This window comes from Colletes gigas, unplaced genomic scaffold (assembly GCF_013123115.1).
Source record: "Colletes gigas isolate AHSC1104 unplaced genomic scaffold, ASM1312311v1 Colletes_gigas_Sc00006, whole genome shotgun sequence".
Taxonomy (NCBI): Eukaryota; Metazoa; Arthropoda; class Insecta; order Hymenoptera; family Colletidae; genus Colletes; species Colletes gigas.
The window spans coordinates 9,803,179-9,823,660 of NW_025106635.1; the positions used below are offsets into that span (position 1 = coordinate 9,803,179).

General features: G+C 38.4%; 1 protein-coding gene across 4 annotated transcripts in view; it reads right to left on the reverse strand.

The window, feature by feature from the left end:
• Nucleotides 1-20,189, reverse strand: part of LOC122395861 (cAMP-specific 3',5'-cyclic phosphodiesterase 4D) — a 221,808-nt gene extending 201,619 nt beyond the window's left edge. For 2 of the 4 annotated variants that reach the window (XM_043393766.1, XM_043393768.1), the window contains exons 1-2: nucleotides 19,956-20,189; nucleotides 18,830-18,925 (exon numbers count right to left, since the gene is read on the reverse strand). The gene's annotated coding sequence lies outside the window, so the exon portion shown is untranslated. Of the gene's footprint in view, nucleotides 1-18,829 lie in introns of all 4 variants that reach the window. The other 2 variants (XM_043393767.1, XM_043393765.1) reach the window with 2 other exon arrangements.
• Between the last annotated feature and the right edge of the window lie 293 nt (nucleotides 20,190-20,482).

The window sequence follows — 20,482 nt, forward strand, 5'->3', positions numbered from 1 at the left end:
AAATATTTGCGCAAGGAAATTGCAAGATATTTGTTTGGCATCCTATCGCGTTGGTCTAAGATATTTCAAATTTTACTGGATAATCTAGAGACGAAAGCGTCCGTTGGATCCGACGTTTCAAAGGAAACACTTGAAACGGGAAACGAAATATCTGTCAGAACGATCCATATCGCTGCGCCGTGTACGTAATTGGAAAAAGAGGAACGATCCATAAAGGTTAAAATTGAACCCAAGGCGAATCGGCCAGCGAACGAACCGATCGTTCGACGATAAATTTTCTGAATTACAAACAGCTATCGTATAAGCGAACAAAAAATAGAATTATTTTTTATTTTAAAAGAAACGGTTGCCTGCCCCCTATTGAAAAATAATCAAACAATGAAGAAAATACCTTGAAAAAAACAATGTTCGAAAATGGTCGTTTTTGGTATCGGAAAAGGAATATTTTCATATTCTAAACCAATCTTCGGCTCAAATAAAATAAAACAGCATTCTTTAAATACACGTATTTAAAAGTTTTATTGAGGTGCACTGAGTTTGAATCTTGAAAATTGATGAAAAACTACACGAATCGATATATAAAAGAGCAAATATTTTATTACTTGCTATCGAATAAAAAAAATATTCTATGAAACCAAACTATCGATAATAGACAGTTGAAATGATACGAGTGTTCCGATAATAAAGAATTCGGATAACGGAAGTCTGGAAAAAAGTTCCTATCGTAATTACTTCGGAAACGAACCATCGCACGAAGAAGACAAGGATGAATCACATTAATTGGATGAATTATACTCGCTGTAATGTTTCAACCTTTAGGAGTGTTTCGTGCTGCTTTTTCATCACATGCCAATTATCCCTGCTATTTCATCGTGTTACAGTACAAGTTTATCTCCATTCCACGTGTTTTGTTTCAATTACGAACAATAGTTACTTTCTGGACGATGCGTGGCAGGCGAACAGCAACATCGAAAATACAAAATCATATAATACGATACACGAAAGGTAAATATTAATTTTCCACCATCGTTCCTATCTCCAGGCACGGCTGTTGGTTATCGTACCTGGCGAGATATAGTCAGCACGTGTAAGCATCTTATCGATACTTAAAATCTCACGGTCAATACTCGAGTGCCGTAGAAAAACACCAGTCGTCGTTTCTTTTTCCCGCCTATTCTTCCACGACGAATAAAAAATTCGATACTATCTGGCGAAAACACGCTGTTTCCTTCGAACCCGTAGACTTTGTACTGAAAATCCCCTGTCTCTCCATATACGCGTCGAACAATCAACGTTCCAGCGCATCGACAGAAAAACAGATACCTCGACGAGAGAACGCAGTTCCCCAGTTACGTAACGATCCGTAATCGTTGGAAAACGTGCACGCAGAAGACGCGACGGCAGACTCGTCCGACGTTCGAGCAGGTACGGAACAACGCGAAGAAAACGACACTTTATCGCATCTGGGTGCCAAGAAACGCGATACGCAGTAGTTCCTCGATGCAAGGCTCGATTTTTGCATCCGATTCAAGATCAAAAATCAATCACTGTTTAGATTCCTCAACGACGAAGCAATATATGGGTAGCAAGCTTTAACCCCTCATCAGTATCTTTTTATGGAACTCTAGGAAGAGGTAAAAACCTAGGTTCAGTTGAGACTAAAGCTGAGATTCTTTATACGTGAAACGTAAACAAAAATTGCTTTTGAAACAATAGCAGGTGCAAGTTGTAGCATATTATCAAAACACCCTAATAGGGTTCTTCACAATGGACCTTCAATTTCGAGGTATTTTTATTTAAGGTTTGATATGCAGGTAGTAAAAGAATTACTTATATTTATTTTACAGAACAAAATGTTCCAATCCCCACTAAGTTACTTCTTTTCTTTTGTTATTTTGAAATGCAAAAATATATTTTATTCATTATATACATACGATATAAATATTAAGACAAAGATCCTTCTAATTCAGAATTTACTTGATAATGCTATTTTACTACTATCCTCACTACTGTTTTTTGTATTAAAAATTGTAGATGATAGAGTTTCACAACTGCTAACCCTTATATTTCTTAAACTAATTCAACATCCGTGTAACTTTTCTTGCCAATCTATTTTCGTTTCTATCAACCCTTATTCGAGATAACCAATGTCTTGTAACTGTCGTATCGTGTCCGCTACTATGCAAAGATCTCAAGTTGTCGACAAATTGTACCACCACTAATATTGATCAATCGATCCACGAGTACTATATCGTGCAAAGAGAAACGTCGAACCCGGTGATGGTGAAAAATCTAAACCCAGAGATTTCTGGTAGATCCCTTTGGCCCACTGTTGAAAAGTTTGCGGGCACAACTTACGAGTTTCGTCGATCCATCGGGGGCCATTTTTCGATCGTACTTGTCGCCCTCTCGCGGCGACCGCACACGCGTGCCATCAATATTCAACGGCGACTGAGATCTCCGATAATTCAACATCCGGCTACGGGGCGACAAATTGCACGCGTCAATATCGTTAATACGGTGTACGAAACGATTTCCTCGAAAAGCCCGATCCGTCGATAATTTCGAGGTCGTGCGCGAAATTAGCGTCACGAGGATCGTCTATAAGTCACCGCGGGACAAATAAGCAACCGAAGATCTCTGACGTTCCTTCTCGCGCGTTTCCCCTCCCTTCGTTTCGCTTCTTTGATCGCTCGCTGGCGGATCCATCGATCCTCCTCGTTCCTTCGTTCTTTCGTCTCGTTCGTCCCGCCGCTCACAGCGTCCCGTTCGCTCTTCCTCTCGCATACGCTTGTTCTCTCTCTTTCTCAGCTTTCTGGCCGGCGGTATCTACGGGTCGTTGATATCGCTTCGCCTCGTGTTTTCTCGGATAACGTTATATAGTCGTCGTCTGCCTTGATCGCGGCGTACAACGCTGCCGCGGCGACGGCTACGTGCTCAACGATAATAATTATTGACAGATGCGACTGACTAATGCGGCCGCCTCGGCGCGACGACGTTTCTCGTCTAGCGCGCCCCGAACTTTCAGCTTACGGCGACTCTCCTCGTCGTAGACGACGCTCGAACCCGTCGAGGGAATCGACGCCGACACGCCGCGCCAGTTGATGCAACTTTAACGATCCAATGCATTCCGAATGCTTTCGGGACTCGCCGGCTGACCCCCGGCGACCCCGCCGGAGTTTCGTAGCCTCGCGTAACGAGCGCTTCGGAACTTTTTACGCGACCAAAATCACCCCAAAAACCAAACGCAGTGAAACCTCGATCGACCAGAGTCAGATATTTTTTCAATTTTCTAAAATGCACTTTTTGTTTGAAAATGTTCTGTAAGTCAGCGCGTTCAAAATGAGTTAATCGTTACCTTAGCCACCCTTTGACTGAGGGTTGTAGTCATCATCCCCCACCAAACGTGAGATATTATAAAACTGTTTGAAATCCGTTTGCGTCAAAAACATCTTATCAAGTTTGTCACTAAGTGTTGTACATAGAGTTCAATGAAATATTATTATATAATTACTAAACTAATTATTAATAGAATTAATGAAATTGGAGCTTTGTAAAGAGTTGTCTCGATCTCTAAATATAATAATTCATATTTTACTTTAACGCTAGAACTACCAAAGCAGTCAAAATGACTCATTCGTAATTTCTAATAAAACTTGCAAAAAATTTACTCGACTGAATAAACTCTCATTTCCATTGCATTATACGTTTCTTCACGTATCTTCCAGTGTTAAGTATCTTATATATTTGCATATTAAGTGCATTACATAGCCCTTTGAAAATTAAAATTTCCCATAAATGCCTAAACGTCCGCAGTCTAATAATTACAATCTCCACATTTTCACCGCAGAACACGGTATTTTTATTTAACTACTTTTGCCAGAATACCAATTAACCTGTAGTGTGTAGCGTTTAACATAAAATAGATCGTAAAAGGAAAGGAGTTGTCTCGTTAGAACGAAAACTTGAAACTCCAGGAATTGATTATCGGTGATTGGAAGGAAAAATAGAAATGGGGAACGTTCGAATTAATCGGTCGTGAACTAAGACGATCCTCGATCACGAAGCTAGTATTACTGACTCTATTAAACTGTTTGTATATAATGTTTGATAACTCTCTTTTTCCTTAATGGGAGAGTAACAGGTCAAGCTTGTGTCAATTTCTTGTGTAATCAATTGCACGAGTTAATGAAAGAAGTTGTACGATACAAGTAATTCATGTGGAATGGTACACCGTCTCTTAATGGAACGTCTGCTCGTTCTCCGGATTTTTATTTTTGGAGCCATTTAAAAAACATTTTAAATGATACTTTGATAGGATATACGAAAAAACTACCAACGAACTCGTAAAAATATCTGAAAGCTAAGCTGCAGGTAAGTCTTCAGGCTTGTACATTGACCAAAAGTGGTTAAATATACTTCTGTGTCCAGGAAAGATAAATAGTAATGTCTATCGAAGAATTACAAAATTGAATGAACGAACAAACTTGGACAATATTTTGCTCTAAATAGAACAACTGTTTATGGTTTTTTTTACTTTTATTTTTGCGAGACAGATTTTGCCCCTACTTAGAGCATTATCGTCTGACTAATCCAACACTTAATAACTACTCCAGCAGTCAATGAACAATATGAGAGTCATCGGTCGATATATGAATGTAAGATATAAAAAGACACATCTATTCTCGTAATAAAGACCATCCGCTCGGATATACAGGGTGAAGCGCCTAAGGCAGGATACTTAAATAACTCGCTCACTTCTTGTGACAAAAAAATGTCCATCAATCCCGCTTGGTTCGAAGGGCCAAATATTATGAAATATAGTTTTTCACAACTTTGAGACCATCGATATTTTTGTATCAAAGTTACATAATAGAGGAATTCAAAACCAACCCAACAATATATGAGAATATGAAAATACGTTCGAGGAAAATATTTATTTGGAAGGGGCAAATATTATGGTAAACAAACAATTACATATTCTTATCTATTCATTACCTCATTATACTAATTACATATATTATATTAAAATATGATAAATAGTGATGGTCGTTTGCAGGTTCATACTGTAATATATCACTATAAATACGTATTTACCATAATACTTGCTCTATCGAGCCAAGCAAGACTCGATTTATTACGTATTCCCTATCGTCAAAAATGGGAAAGATATTCTATTTCATCAACTAACAAATACAAAGTAGAAATTGATTTTTAGTAACATCAATTGACATCGAAAGAGTTCATCGACGACATTGAAATTTATTCGTATCTTTTATATGGTCCGATAGAAAATCTAATGAAATTATTTATTTGACGATAGATTGAATATGGAGTTTCATCCGCTTGAATATTCAATGCAGCACTTTGCGAATTGCAGTTAGCGAATGCGGCTCCCGAAGCTTATCACCTTAGCCATCCCTGGTATAGATTGTAATGTACCCATTTAATCTATACGTGACTTCTCAGTCACAAACACTGCGTCACTCGAGTCTGTAAACACAATGTTATACACGCCCTACCAACCCTGTCGTCATCTTAGCTTCTGCTACCTCCATGAAACTTCTTAACTTCGCCCTATCCTATTACCCCCTCTGCTGCTCCCAAAATCCTTCAAAGCCACTAAACAGGCTGTTTCCCGTTAAATTGTGGGAATTATTTCCATCAAACTGCTCAACCATATTCTACAAGTAAGAATAAGGGACGAGTATTATACGAAAGTCGGCTGCAATCAATTTATCACGGAAGTGTAAGTAAATATTGATCGCATCGTGAAGTGGGTAACAATGGACTTACATTAAAAAACATGAAAAGTCGATCGTGTTTATCTTATCCTCTTCTCTATGTTTACTGTCTTGAAAAGATTCAGTGTATCTTATAGTTAGTATCGTTAACAGCGCTGTCGCAATAAACGATTACTTAATACTCTGAATTTCTCATTACAAACTGTTGTCTTTTGATATTGATGTGGTAAGTAATTTGTACTAGGAATTTCCTGAATTTTTTTGAATCTCGATGATCGAGTTCTTAACCCCTTAATTTGATAGCAACGCTGTGTGTACAATTATTGCAATTGGAATTAAATTTCTTAAACTTTTTCCCAAACATGGTATTTAACCAGTTAAAGCTTCCTTTTAAGATGAATTGTGTGTGAAATTGAAATGTATCGATCAATTTTAAATACACAGTGGTTCATAACTCGCGGTACAAATAAAGTTAGGAAGATTTTAGGGCTCCGAATGAGACGAAAATCAATAACGAAATCGCGTTGGAGGCTTCCTTTTTAAACGGAATGCATTTGATAATCAGTTGAGTACGCGTGGACCTAACTGATAACTGTTTTTGCACATGATACAACGTCAAGGCTTATTTACTATCAACAAGGATACTACTATTGCTCGCTCGTTTCGTAATTTCGACTTCGACTCGCACTCGAAACGACAGTTCCTATTAAACGAGCATGGTGTGAAACAGTAATGAAATGCATACGGAATATGATTTATGCGTTTAATGTATCCTTCTGACACCTTAAGAACGCGTTAATAAGCAAGTATCGATAGTTAATGAGCCCCGACTTTGTTCGCAAAAACGGTTGTAGCAACAGTTTGTAGTGAAATTCGTAATGACAGTTATTATTAGGTTGTATAATAAATCCATTTGCGTCGACGGCGGTACTTTGATAATTTATTATAAACTTGTACCGCATAACCGGACGATTAATAGCGAAAAATACTGTTGACGGCTGGATAAATTAAAAGCGACGACACAAAAGGCTCAAATTGACAGATAAAATGAAGAAACCACAATTAGGATGCTCAAAGACTCATCGTAATTAAGCTACAGCAGATTGGTGATATGAATTTATGATTTATGCAAAGATTTTGTTATCTTAGAAAGATTATTAAATTTTTACAAATTTTATATAAATTCAATAGATCTAATCTGTGAGAAAACGACCAAATCAACAGAACCAATCAGATTGTGTACTCAAATCAATAAAACATCTTTGCATATATAATATTAAAACTTAATAAATCTTGTTATTAAAGTTATTAAAGTCTTGTAATTTTATTAAGAGAAATTTCCATAATTTCCACGACTAAAAAAGACATCTTGTAAAAGTAAATAAACATGTTTACTGCAGCACGACGGATCGAACAATAGGTACATTCATGAGTTAACTTACTTTCTGGATTATCGTGATATTAAATGCTCGAAACGACATCCCTAGACGGCGATAAGTTGTTTAAAACGAGCTATGACGGGTTCTGTTTCGATGAAAATAAGTTTCATATTTCGAGTTCGAAATCATTTCAAAAGGTGTGCACTTTTAGATTTAATGGAAAGGTTGACTGAAACTCTGAAACTTTTATATTTAAAGGAATGGTTGACTGAATCAGAGTTTAAAAATATAGATAACGAGCACGTGATTATAAAGTTACGCGGTGTTGTAGAGAAAATCTAATTTTATCCTTTTCTCGATGATACAAATTAAATGTTATTTAGCGAGACTGATTTTTTATGGAACGTACGAGGACAATTTTTTATCCGTTCCATGCATTCCAGCATTCCTAATAGATCCTCGTCGCATCTTGCTCATTTTGCGTTCTTAAAATTCCTGGAGACTTGGTCTCGAAGCTGAGAAATAGAGTGAATAACGATAAGATTATTAATGAACATCCTTCTGCCTTGAATCTTATCAGTTCTACCTTGAAACTAATTTCATTTGTAACACTGAATCGCCGTATGAAACGAAGAGCTTAACGTATTCGTTAATCTGACCTTCTTCCTCAAATCCCACGCGTACAACACGTTAGCAAACTTGGTAACTCTGTTTATGGATCACCCTGTACACTGTTAAATTCTCTCCCTCGTGGGATAATTTGTTTTTGCCAACAAGTAGTCGAAGTCTAGATAATCTGTTACTCGGAGAAGCTTGAAGAGAAGGCCATCGAAAATGTCAAAATTTCGAAATAGAAAATAGCATACCGATGAAGAAAATAACATTTTTAATATTCTGTATAGTTTTTTCGATTGGTAACATATAAGAAACGTGAGCTAAATTATTTGTAAATTGCAACTCCTTTCTCGATCTCAACGCGTAAATAGAGTCGGCTCTACTATCCCCGAAGAGTGTTAATGAATTCTCCTTCTCTTTCTGAATAAGTCTTAATATCGCGCTTCTCTTTCTTCGCGAATTTTAAAGCAAACATCAGAGGTCTCAGAAAACATCGCTGGTTTAAAAACTGGAATTTATTCGATCGTAATTGCAACGAAATATAATTTCAAATAATTAAAAACTCGATGGTTTTCTACCTCCGTTCTGAAAACAATAGCGTTTCTCTGCGATACTATACAGATTCTTTGCGTGCAAAAAAAACTCTGCACATCCACGTCTGACGTTGCCGTCATTGTTGGATCAGCTCCCGGCTCAAAAAGCGCGCCATTGTTCGGAAGAGGCGATAGTCGAACGTAGCAAGGACTGAATTATACACTGGGCGAATTCTAGTTTTAATTACCGAGCCACGGGTTTGCAACACAGAAATTTAGTTCGCGACTCGTTCTAAAATTAAACGACACGAACAATGAAAACGCAAACAAATGCAAGATACATTATCGTAATCGACACAAAAAGAGCTTTACAACAATATAATAATACACATGCTTTACTCCGATAGACGGTTTAACAACAACAGCGAGCAAAGCGACTAAAACAGCTCGGTACACATACCTATTTCTCTACCACGTCGACTTTCAGAACAATAAAAAATATATCAGCATTACCTTTTTCTGTTATACAAACGACACATTGAAAAGAAAAGAAAAATCTCTATGGAAATAAGCAAAGAAATACAATTGATCTTTTACTCTTAACTACTCTGACTTCTGTAGTACAATTTTCGAGAATTGTCTCTGGGTGAAAAGCGATTTCTTATATTGTTGAGGCTTCTTGGGCAAATTTTATTCATAACCAATCAATTAAAATTTTAGATTCGTTTGTAAACTAACTTGCTTCGTAAATTAGATTCTTTGTAGTCGTGAGTAAAGACCGTAAAAGACTTGGTGGGGGGCTATCCCTATAAAAATGATGCTTAATGTTCTGTATTAGAATGAATTCGAAAACAAATCGTCTGGGGTGGATTAAACCGAGGCGGTCCGAAAACATGGAAAAAGTCGAAGAAACCGCGCGTGCTCCTGAACATAGACACAGGTGTAAACGCGTAACCGGTGTCTCCAGTTCTCATTTCTTCGCCGTGCCGCCGCATACACGAGGCATTATGAGAGGTAAAGTATACCCTGATAATTACATAATTTCCTGTAACGAGATTTTTCCCGAGTGTCCCGCGGTTCTGGATCTCGTGTCCGTCGCCGATATACCCGGCCCGCGAAGTAAATAGAAGATTACCAGGAGCACCTTAACACCTTCCTCCCCGTTGGCGCACGTTGGTGTGACGCAATCTGTGCAAACAACGTGCTCCCGAGGCGTTCTCCTCTCGCGAGATCGAATTCCTACGCGCGTCACGTGCGCGCGAAATCGTATCGGCCGCGAAATTCTATCGAGGAACGATCCGATTCGAGGATTTACGAGAGCACTCTTAATTGAAACGTCCTTTCCCAGGCGATACTTACAACTGAATATAAAAAAAAAAAAAATGTACTAGGTCGTTCCAGAAGTCCGTACCGAGTTTTCCACTACGACTTGCAACTCGTTTGACAACTCGACGAAGCCATTATATCGTCGCTGCAAAACTTCGATTTTTCATTAAAATGTCCTTCGACGCTGTTTCTTGGAACGTGACATTTTCAAATTGTTTGCCCACTAATAATATCGATTCTTGTGCTCTATTTCTTGTCTTTAGTTATTAAATGATTTAGAAAAGTTTCGATTTTATTCTGCGCTAACAAAAATATTCGTTGGAGTCACGGGATCAAGAAAATTTTGTATACAATTTTGGAAATCCATCGAACAAGTTTTGTTTGTTTTCTAATACATCTAAAAGTCATGGGGAACACTTGAGAGACACTAGATTTAAAACACGTGTGGTAACTATATTACGTCTATTGGAAATTCAAGCAATTGCACGTGTTTTTTTTTCGAAAGCATGTTTTTCAAATTGCTTGTAATATTTAAAAAACGAACGGATTGATTAAATTTACATTTTGCAAACATATAAAGTAGACCTCTAAGGCCTCTAAAAGTAACAAGATGTGTGCAAAAATCGATGTTTTTTCTTCTAAATTATTTGGATACACCACGAAGTGTAATAATTAATATCTTTATAAGCACACGAGATTCTAGAAGCTCGAACAAGTTGTAAGATACACTAAATAGATCCAGGATAAATTTGTATCCCCCTATGGAAAGTATCTTTTGATGACGTAATATGGACTTGTTCTTTAAATAAAAACATTTTATACGCAAATCAATACGTTCGAATTATTTTGCATATAATGTATTAAGGTATAACCATTGAAACGGTAGATCCAAATCTTCGCGAAGAAATTGTATTCATCATACCAGATCACGCGATACTGATGACCGTGATTACGAGTTGTCAGATAGGCGATGCGATTTGTGAACACATTTCATTAAGTTCATGATAGATCTGGATCTTGAGTACCCTTGATATTCAAAGTTTGCTTAGTAACTGTGTTTTATCGAGTTAGTCTGAAACACGTGATAATAGGTTTTACTAATAACAAATATATACACTGAATTAAAACAAAAGTTAAACACAAAGTGTATTCACCTTTTGTTCCACTCGATGAGTTAGAAATTAAGATTTAAATGAATTATCCAAGTGTAACTGCTGCAGAAATGAAAACTATAAAGGAACTAATAAACTAATAAATTTCAAAAACATAAAATGAAATACCTCATTCAGTATTAAGTTTTCGCTGGTTATATTTTAAATATTTTTGACTGTGTAATAATGGAAAGAAAATATTGCAGTCAGAATAAAAGAAACATTATGTCAACGGAAGGATTAAACTTTTCTAGTATAAATTTGTTATATCTTTGTTTGATAAAACGCGTGAGCTTGTTCCAGTTTCTACAGACGATCCTTATATTTGTGTTTTAAGAAAGAACTTATTTCGTGTGTTTATAAAGTTATCAAATATTCAGTGTGGCGTGTAAAAATCTCCTGCCACGATTTATAATATGTAGAAATGATTACGATTTTTACGTTTCCACCGATAAGGGTCTGCTTCAAAATCACAATTTTATCAAGTACAGGTACTACAAAAGTAGATAAGATTGTACAAGTGGTAACAATAAAATTAATAGACGACTGATATCGTCGGGTGTAAGTTAGATACAATCTTTTGTTCGTAAAAACATTTATTTTATTTATGAGAAGTAAGACGATTAGAAACAAGTTAAAAAATCTGTACGAAAACATTAGAAATTGTTATTAGAATTGTAATATGACCAAATGGTACAACGATATCAATTATTAACAAGAATTTGATGGTAGATGGAAATCTGAATACTGTTATGCAATTCTTTACAACTTCAACGAGGCCAAACTTTAAACAACTGTGTTTGAAATCCTCAAGACAGTTCAAATTCAACTTCAACATCATAAATAAATCTTTAAACATATTTACTCGAATGAATGTTATCGTATTCTTTGGTCTACAGAAAATATTATTTTATTTGAACCACTAGCATAAAAGGTTGTGCACCATTATTTGGAAGAGACGTTAAGAGTATTAGAAGTTTAAATTGTTATAGGAAAATGATAATACGATACTTGTCCAGTATGACCCACCTGTGGTTCAAGCTCAATATTCGTACAGGGTGGAATGACCCCACTGGTGAGTCAGACTGCAACTTGTTAACACTGTGCAATGTAACTGTACCTCCCAAGCAGAGGCAATATCTAGCACTGTGGTCCAATCGTGCCTGGGAGGCACATTGAAGTTTAGACTAACCTTATCAGTAGATTATTTTATCGTTTGTAACTGAAACGCTCACTGGCGCTTTTATGCTCCGCAGCTTCTGTTCGTGTTTTGCTGATAGAATGTAATCTCTTAAACTCTTTGAATTCTTGAATCTCTGAATTCTTTGAATTATGGTCAAGAGGAATGTTCCGTTTTTTGACCAAACGGATCAATAACACAGATTCGTTCGAGTTAATCTTGCGAATACGGTTCGCGCTCGTAGAATGAAAATATTTAAAACGAATTATAAATATCGTGATTATTATTTCGGTGAGCATTTTGGGATATCCGGGCCACTGTGCGCCGCGTTAAGCGTGTTAATTTCTGCGAGAACGAGCGAACGTTGCAGCGTAAACTGCCGCAGATAAGAGCGCCTCCGTGCATTTGTTTTTCCAACCGATAAAAACCGCAGCAATGATTCGACGATTCGCGGAAACACCGACTTCGCTTTCCATCCAGCGGAGTCCCTGCAACGAAACTGTTGCGCGCAAATTTTGTCATCCGACGCCATACCAGACTTGGCGAGCGACGCGATTTCATGCTCGTACGGACGAGAATGTCGTCGTTTGACGCGGATCGAACACTTGTTGCAACCCGTGCGCCCCGAAGTCGCCACGACGCGTACTACGACATCGCCAGTGGTCGAAAGATTTCGCCATTTTTATCGTAAATTATCGAAAAATATTTGGAACGTCGAAAAACAAATCCACGACTTCATTTTACGGAGCCTAATGACCGCGATACCTAACCAAACTTGACCAATCTTTTATGTCGTACTTGTAAAATATTTTCAATTAGACATTGAATAGATTTTGAATAAAATTGAATAAAAAAGATGAATAAATGTAATGATATTTCAGTTTCTGAAACTCAATTTCGTCTAACTTTTGTAGAATCACCCGTTAAAAGTTTGCTCGCCTATGAACATTTCTTGCACAGCACAGACAGACGAAATTAAGATGCATATGACGACCATGCGTGCACTGATATTTTGTTTAATCGAATTATATATGTTTCTAGCAGGAGGACGCGGAATGAAGACAAATACAACGAGTATCCATACATTAATAAACTTGCAACGTGGCCACCCCTCTCGCCAGACTTCTACAGAACTTGTACAACTTTTTAAAGAACTTCATGCCATTAATTCCGTTTTACGATAGAAGTTGAGCGGAGATGTTTACCACGAACTATCCACGACAGCGCAAAACATGCGGGAACGGATAATTAAGACGTGTACCGTAATTACTCAGAGTGTCGCAAAAAGAATAACGCGTCTTCCCTCGAATGTCTCATATTAGATTATGCGTCGATGCTGATGGACCACTTTGAAAGCTAATTATTCGGTCGTTCCAAGAAATCGTTCGATTCTTATCGCAAACATCCTTTCTTCGAAGCAAAAGAGATAATTAGGATTATTGATTATTGACTCGTTAATGAAGTTCGTTCGAAATACTGCATATTCTAATTGCAGAGTCGTTGTATCCGAGCCCTGAAGTAAAACAACTTTAAAGATAGAAGTTCCCTATTAACTTCACCGTCACGTTTATCGGGACATTATCGAGTGAAATGTTAAACAAGAGAAACAAATAAGAAACAGCGCTTTCTTTCTCTGCTGGTAGCCTGCGTTGCTTGCATCGACGTTACGCGAATCGAACCGTTCGCAAGAATAATCGTTCGTGATCGTTTCCATTCAAGGCGATACATTAACTTTCTTTTACTTGTCGACAAGTAAATAACTCGTTTAATTTTAGATATGCAAGTGATTCCGACGATCCGATAACGGTTATCGCACGAAACAACTTATCTGGCAAATCAGTTCGAATCGCAGTAAACGTCTAGAGATACGACGCCAACGGTCTCGTGTAATTTCCTTGAGTAATTACGCGAATCATTCTGACAAAAAATACGTCGAAACGTAAGAATTGTCGGCAACGATACTCGACGAGGTATTCAGCATGGTGAAAAAAATCCTGAGTCTATTCGTTTATATATTATTGGTACTAATACAACATGGTAACATCAGTGGTAATTTAGATTACTGGTAAAAGCAATCAAAATTATTAATAACTAAATTTCTAATATTGTCGGAAAATTGATAAATGTCAACATCAGTTTCAATTTTTATTTATCGCAAACAAAATCATTCTTCCTCGAAGAAATTAATATAATAGATAGAGAAATTCACGGTAATATGGATTCTGCGGTAGAACTTTGATCGTTAAAGGAAAACTGGTCTGAAAATTCTTACATGCACGCATAGAGATTCGTGCAGTAATCAAGGTAACTAATTTAATGAGAAGAAGCTCCATTTAACGCAGCATATCTCCACTACCTGTAGCCTCTATACACATTCCTTCAACTTGTTAACACAATACATCGAACGAGCAATAATTGAGATTCTCTATTGGCAGTTATACTAATTATTACTGACCCACAAATCTTCGAAATAATAAAATTCAGTAACGAAACTAAACGTGCTCAGCCTTGTTACTCGGACACTTTTTAAAATGCTTCAAAGGTACTCTAAACCGCCTGTTGAACGCGAGGAAACGTGGCTTGAAATAACTCTTCGGTTCGTGTTGCCCTTCTATAAATGTTATATTTATACTGCACTGTACTTTTTATAAGCACTAAAAATAACTAACACGGAGACTTTTTAAATGCTTCGAATATGCTTTGAGCGTTGCATGCATGGGGGAATGTAGCTTAACAGTTGCTTAACGCGTTAAGATTAACGGTACCGTCTGTCTCGTTTTCGTGTCGAACGTCGATAATACTGCTAAAAAATAACGTGTCACGATCCATAAGCGACTTTGATAATCTATTTACGCTCGAAGAAACGAGAAACGATCTCGACACAATACGGTAACTTCACGAATATCTTCTACTTTCCGTTTCACGAGATTTCCATAATGCAAAACGGTACAAATCTTAGTGACGCACTTCACGACCTATTTATTAATAGCAATCATGTCCGTATGCGATGTACAATAACTTCATTCAGAGTAAAAGGCATCGATACGATTTCAATGGCTTTAAACGTAATTCGAGAAACGTTATTCGAACAATTAGGAAGAAATAGTTTCTAACAGTTTTTAACTTTAAAACCTCAAAGATTCTTTTCAATTCTTTATTTATTCTCCTAAAGATCACTTCCAGTAATCGTATTTGTATTAGCTTGGATTATCATGTATTCGTATTTGCTGTAGGATAAGATTGAATAAATCGACTTTATTTCTTTCTAACTTTCTCACCGAATTATTAAAAACTTTTTAGTCATTTTTCTATAAGAATTCACTACTCAAAGATGGTTAAAATAAAAAGTGTTCAACGTTGATTTCGAAAATCCCGAGTTGCTAACGTATCGTTAGAAATAGTGCCAAGAGGAAAACTAAAGGAATTTGTAAACAATGAAATGTTCAACGGAACCGATGAAAACAATCCACGAGAAACCATACGATATACTCAATGAATATTAGTCATTCTACGATCGTTCGTGACTTGGCAAAGACGGGCAAAGTAAAGAAGAATAAATGGGTGGCGCAGTTGAACAAAGTTCAAAAGTCTAAGTGAATAGAGAATGTCGATTCGTGAATTCAACAGAAACAAACCATCGAGACAATAGTTGAATAAATAAAAACAAGCTAACGTATGTATGTCGAAATCATTTGTTTTTGCTCGAAAAAAATAATAGCGTTCCATTATTCGTTACAACGTTCCTAAAACCGAAAAAGTAAATCGTGGCGGAAGCGTGTCGCAATCATGTTGTAGAAATGCAATTGAAGACTGAGAGAAAAACAACTTGCATCTGTAAATAAGCAGGTAGGAGTCGATGCAAGGTAACGCAAGATCTCGTGTATCAAGGATGACGGTAGAAAAATATAGCGAATCGGAATATAAAATTTTATCACATCCTCCCTGTGTCCTTGATCTTTCACCGGCAGATTTGCACTTCCTCGAGCATTCGGATCATTCTTTACAAAATAACTTGTTCCGAAATGGAGAATCTACAAAAAACCGTTCGAAGAATTTTTGACTTTCAGAACTCCTCCTGTTCGTCGAACAAAAGCGACGAGGCTGATCGATCGTTAAAAAATGAAAATTACGACGATTAAAATATGTATTTTCAGAATTCGTCTATTTGTCCAAATATTTCCTCTGCCGTAACTCGAATGCGGCTCAACGTATTCCGATAAAATTTCGATTATCTTTAATCGGTATTAAGAATTTCGATTCGATAATGTACGATTCCGTTTAAAAAAATACAGCTGACCTTTGTATGTGCTCTACGTGTACGAGAAAACTTATTTCAGATTATGCGCCTCCCGATATCATTTAACTTTTGTCCGAAACAATTTTTAGTACAACCTTATATAACAGAGTTTTTTTAACCGTCATCGAGAAGAGGAAAGTGGCAGGCAAAAGCTACCCACGAATAAATACCGTTTATTCCTATTCTTTGTTCTATAAATAATGTAGTTAATATTCTTAAATTTAATTATAAAATAACCAATCTACATCAGGCAGCAGCACATTATGTATTCCGGTCAAAGTCTACTAGACTCCCGCGGGCCTACTTAAGAGCTAAATATACGAAGTTTCAAGCAACCTGCGTGGATTTGAAGTTTCATTGAAAAGAATAAAACAGCGTTTCGTTTGCGACACCCTAATGTTTACAATTTGCAAACTTAGCACAAAAGGGCTACAGCGATTCCATATTAGTCGGTAGATCATTTTCTCAAGCATTCATTCTTCTACAAAATAACATATTTCAAGAGTTTTTACTTTTAATATAGATGTTACAAGAAATCGACGAATATAAAAAACAATAGGGAGACAATTTTGTTCGATAGACAAATATTCAAGTCATCGATCCAAAAGAACAAAAACAGAAAAATACTGACGGACTTTAACTTTTTTTGAGCGAAGAAATGTATTCTCAATAGAGACATTCTTCATAAAATAAATTACTTCAAAATGAGGAATCTGTAAATACGCCATTCTAAAAATGTTCGACTCATGAAACTCTAAATTTTCGTCGAAAATGGAAACTGTTTTTACCAAGTTACAAGGAAGCAAGTAACTACGTTTACAGTTTCATCGAAAAGAATGAAGCGCAGTTTGGTGAACGTAAATCTAATATTTTAACACGTGCGAGAGATCCGTTTCATGAATGGCCGCGCGATACGAATAGAACTACGTAAACTAAATAGCACAATAGCGCTACGTAATTCCATATTCTCAGCCAGATTCTCGCATCCTCGAGCACGCGGCTCATTCTTTATGAAGTAAATTATTCCGGAGCGGAAAAATTGAGGAAACATTGTTCTGGGAATCCCTGACTTTCGGAAATTCAAATTTTCATCAAACGGGAAGTACAAAACTGATCGATCTTTGCGAATTTTACGGTCATAGGAAATTTATAACGAAAGCAAATGGAACTTAATTTCTTTAAACGATGCTCGTCTGTTATTCTCAATGAAAACTGACAGAACGATGTTGGTATCGATCTTTAAAAATCACTGTCCGTCAGAACTAGTAATTTTCATCAAACTTGCTCGATCCTAGGGAAACAGATATCATCCTGATTAAACGTACGAAGTGTCGCGATAGGTTTGTAGTTTCATTGAAAAGAATAAACCCCACGTTTCGTATGCGGCAACCTGATGTTTACCATACGCGAGGCTCTCTTCGTGAATGCTGCGTGATACGAATGGGACTACGCAAACCTAATAACACAATGGCACCACGGTAATTCCATATTCCGGGCATTTGCGTGACAAACGGTCTGCGACGATGCCGCCGGTGTCGAGCGAATAATAAGGAATCGGCACAGCGGTAGTTCTGGCTCGCGTGATAAAAGGGCATACGTTTCGCGGAATCGAGGCGTATTCAAATTGCCCGCCATTCAACAGGAGAAAAAAGAACGCGATACCTCTAGGATTTCTCATTCAGGTTAGCGCGGGCGCGGTATTTACGCGCGCGAACACCGATACTTCGTGCGTTCGGTAGCGACGGAAGAACCATGCAACAAGAAATTGTTTACCCCCCCGCGAGGATGTAAATATTTCATGGAATAATGGCTACAATCAACCGGATCGTCTCGATAAATCTGCTCAACGATCGTTGTGTTGTCGCTATTTTATACGTAATTATCGAGTACGAAGCGATTTTCTACTATAGTCGAAGATAGTGCAACGATATTGATATCAACGAAAAGTGTAGATCGTGTAGTTTCTCATTTTATTTCGATGGTGTGTTTTATTTCGACAGTGTGATTTTGCTGAATAACTTTTTCAATTTAATCTACTATTAAGAATATTGAAAATTTCTAAAAGCACCGTCTGTAAAGGCGGACGATTAATTGCAACATTAAAATGATTACAAAGCAATAAGAATAAGACTATTTTTTGATACAGTGAGTCTTCCAGGTACAGCTAATGCATGCTTTATATGTATATGCAGCGTATACTTGGATATTAAATAAGGAGTGTATATAGATTCGTAAAGCAAAAATTAATATTTAAAAGTAAGATTATGTACTAAGTGTATTCTAAGGGGAAAGAAATATCAGCCCTGGAAAGAATGGTTGGTCATATTAGATAAAACATTTTAATCAGCCCTCGTTAAACTTACCCTCGTTACCATTGTTTTTGTAAGCAAAAATTACTCGAAACTGCCCAAATTTCCTTTATTCATAGTACCAAATTGTTCTTTCTTTCTCTATACAGTATATTCTAAACAGGAATTAATGTAATAAGTCGAGAACGTACTTAATATGCACGTAGAACGAACGTTTCTACGCGTAATGAAACAGAAAGATGCTGAAAGCGTCCGCGAAGGCCGATTAAAGTGAATGAATAACACATTTACTCACCTCTCGTGTAAAAACGTCAACAACCGGCGTATTCCTCGAACGGGATGTTTTTCACCTCCTCTTCGACGTTCCGGAGTCGCGTGGGCAGTCCGCCTTCTAAGTAAACAAAAACACAGACTTCAAATCGTCGATCCCGTTTCCACGAAAGTTTTCTCTCCTTCCCCCGTAATCACTCGCGTGGGTCCTTTCTTTTTCTTTTTTTTTGTCGATCGGCGCGAACAAAAATAATAGTCGTCGCGAGGAGCGGCAAGAGTTAAACGCGGCAAGAGAGGTGGCGGAACCGAGACAGAGAAGATACGCGAACAGCGCTAGCGAGAGGAAGAAAGATGGAGTGGAAAGGAACAGAAAAACGAGACACGAGAAAAGTGGCCAGATAACGAGCACGAGTTTCCTGCACTGGAAGAGCGTACGTGATACGGGAGTCTCACACGTCGATCACCGCACACACGCACACGTACGCGCGCGCGAGCTCACACACACACGCGCACACACACGCGTCGAGGGTACAACGTCGAGACGAAAGGCGTTTTCGTCGATCTGTCGACGATTTTTCGGCGGCTGGCCCCGACCGTAGATGTCACGTCGTCAGCGAGAAAAATCCACCTTTCCCCGCGGCTCTTTCGAACGTCCCGGGCAAGAGTTACGGTTTACGGGTTTACGGGTCTCACTGGTGCAGTTTCCACCGGGTCAAGGGAAACCCTTTCGTGAGGGATAAGAAACGTATTTTTGTATTTTTTTTTTTTCGTCCGCTCCGTTTCGAGGTGCGTGGCTGCGTGCGTGGCGCGCGTGTGTGGCTCCGAGTCTCGCGACGAGGGAGATCGTCCTCCTCCTCCGGTGTGTCTTCCTGCTCAGGATCCGATCGAGCAGCCACTGACCCCACGAGACGACGGCGGAGCGAAGGAGACGGAGACAGAACGAGCCGTTCAAGGGAGAGAGAATATTACCGGAGGGAGCGTACGAAAGACGAACGAAGAAAAGAAGGGAAGGGGAACGACAGGGAGAAGGAATCGAAGAAAGAGATAGCGGTGAAATGAACAGAGAGTGAAGGAGAAGAGCGAAGGAGAGAACGAGAAATAGAAGAACGAAGAACGGACGATCACGGGTTCGCGTATAATACCGAACTCACGGTTGCCCAGAGTCTCTCTCTGCTCCCGTGTCTTCTGCCGCGTTGTTACTCTTCCGAATTTAACCGCGCGTGAGCCGGTTCGGTTCGTCGAGGGATCGCCGACGTGTTTAAAATCGACGCCGTACGCACTGATCTTATGTGATCGGAGCACTGATGCAATGTCACCGTTGATATTCGAGCGTATCGTCCGACGGGACACGGGTTCGCGCGCGCAAACAAAACGTGACAGCACGTCGCGCGCTTGTTTAGAATATACTGAATATATTTTGACCCGAGCGCTCCGTTCAGGCTCGGCCAGCGCTGGCGCTTCGCGCGTTCGGCCGTCTTCGGCAGCGCTCGGGCTCTCTGCCCGAACCAACCACGACTCCCGGCCGACCGCGAACGAAACTCGCGCCCTTGCTCGATTGCAAATTACCTTGCAGGGACGATGCACCGCGGATCCGTGTTTACCGAAACGACACCACTTTCCGTTTTACTTTTCCTCAAACCGCGACACGAATAATGGCCCGAAAACACGTCACCACGGG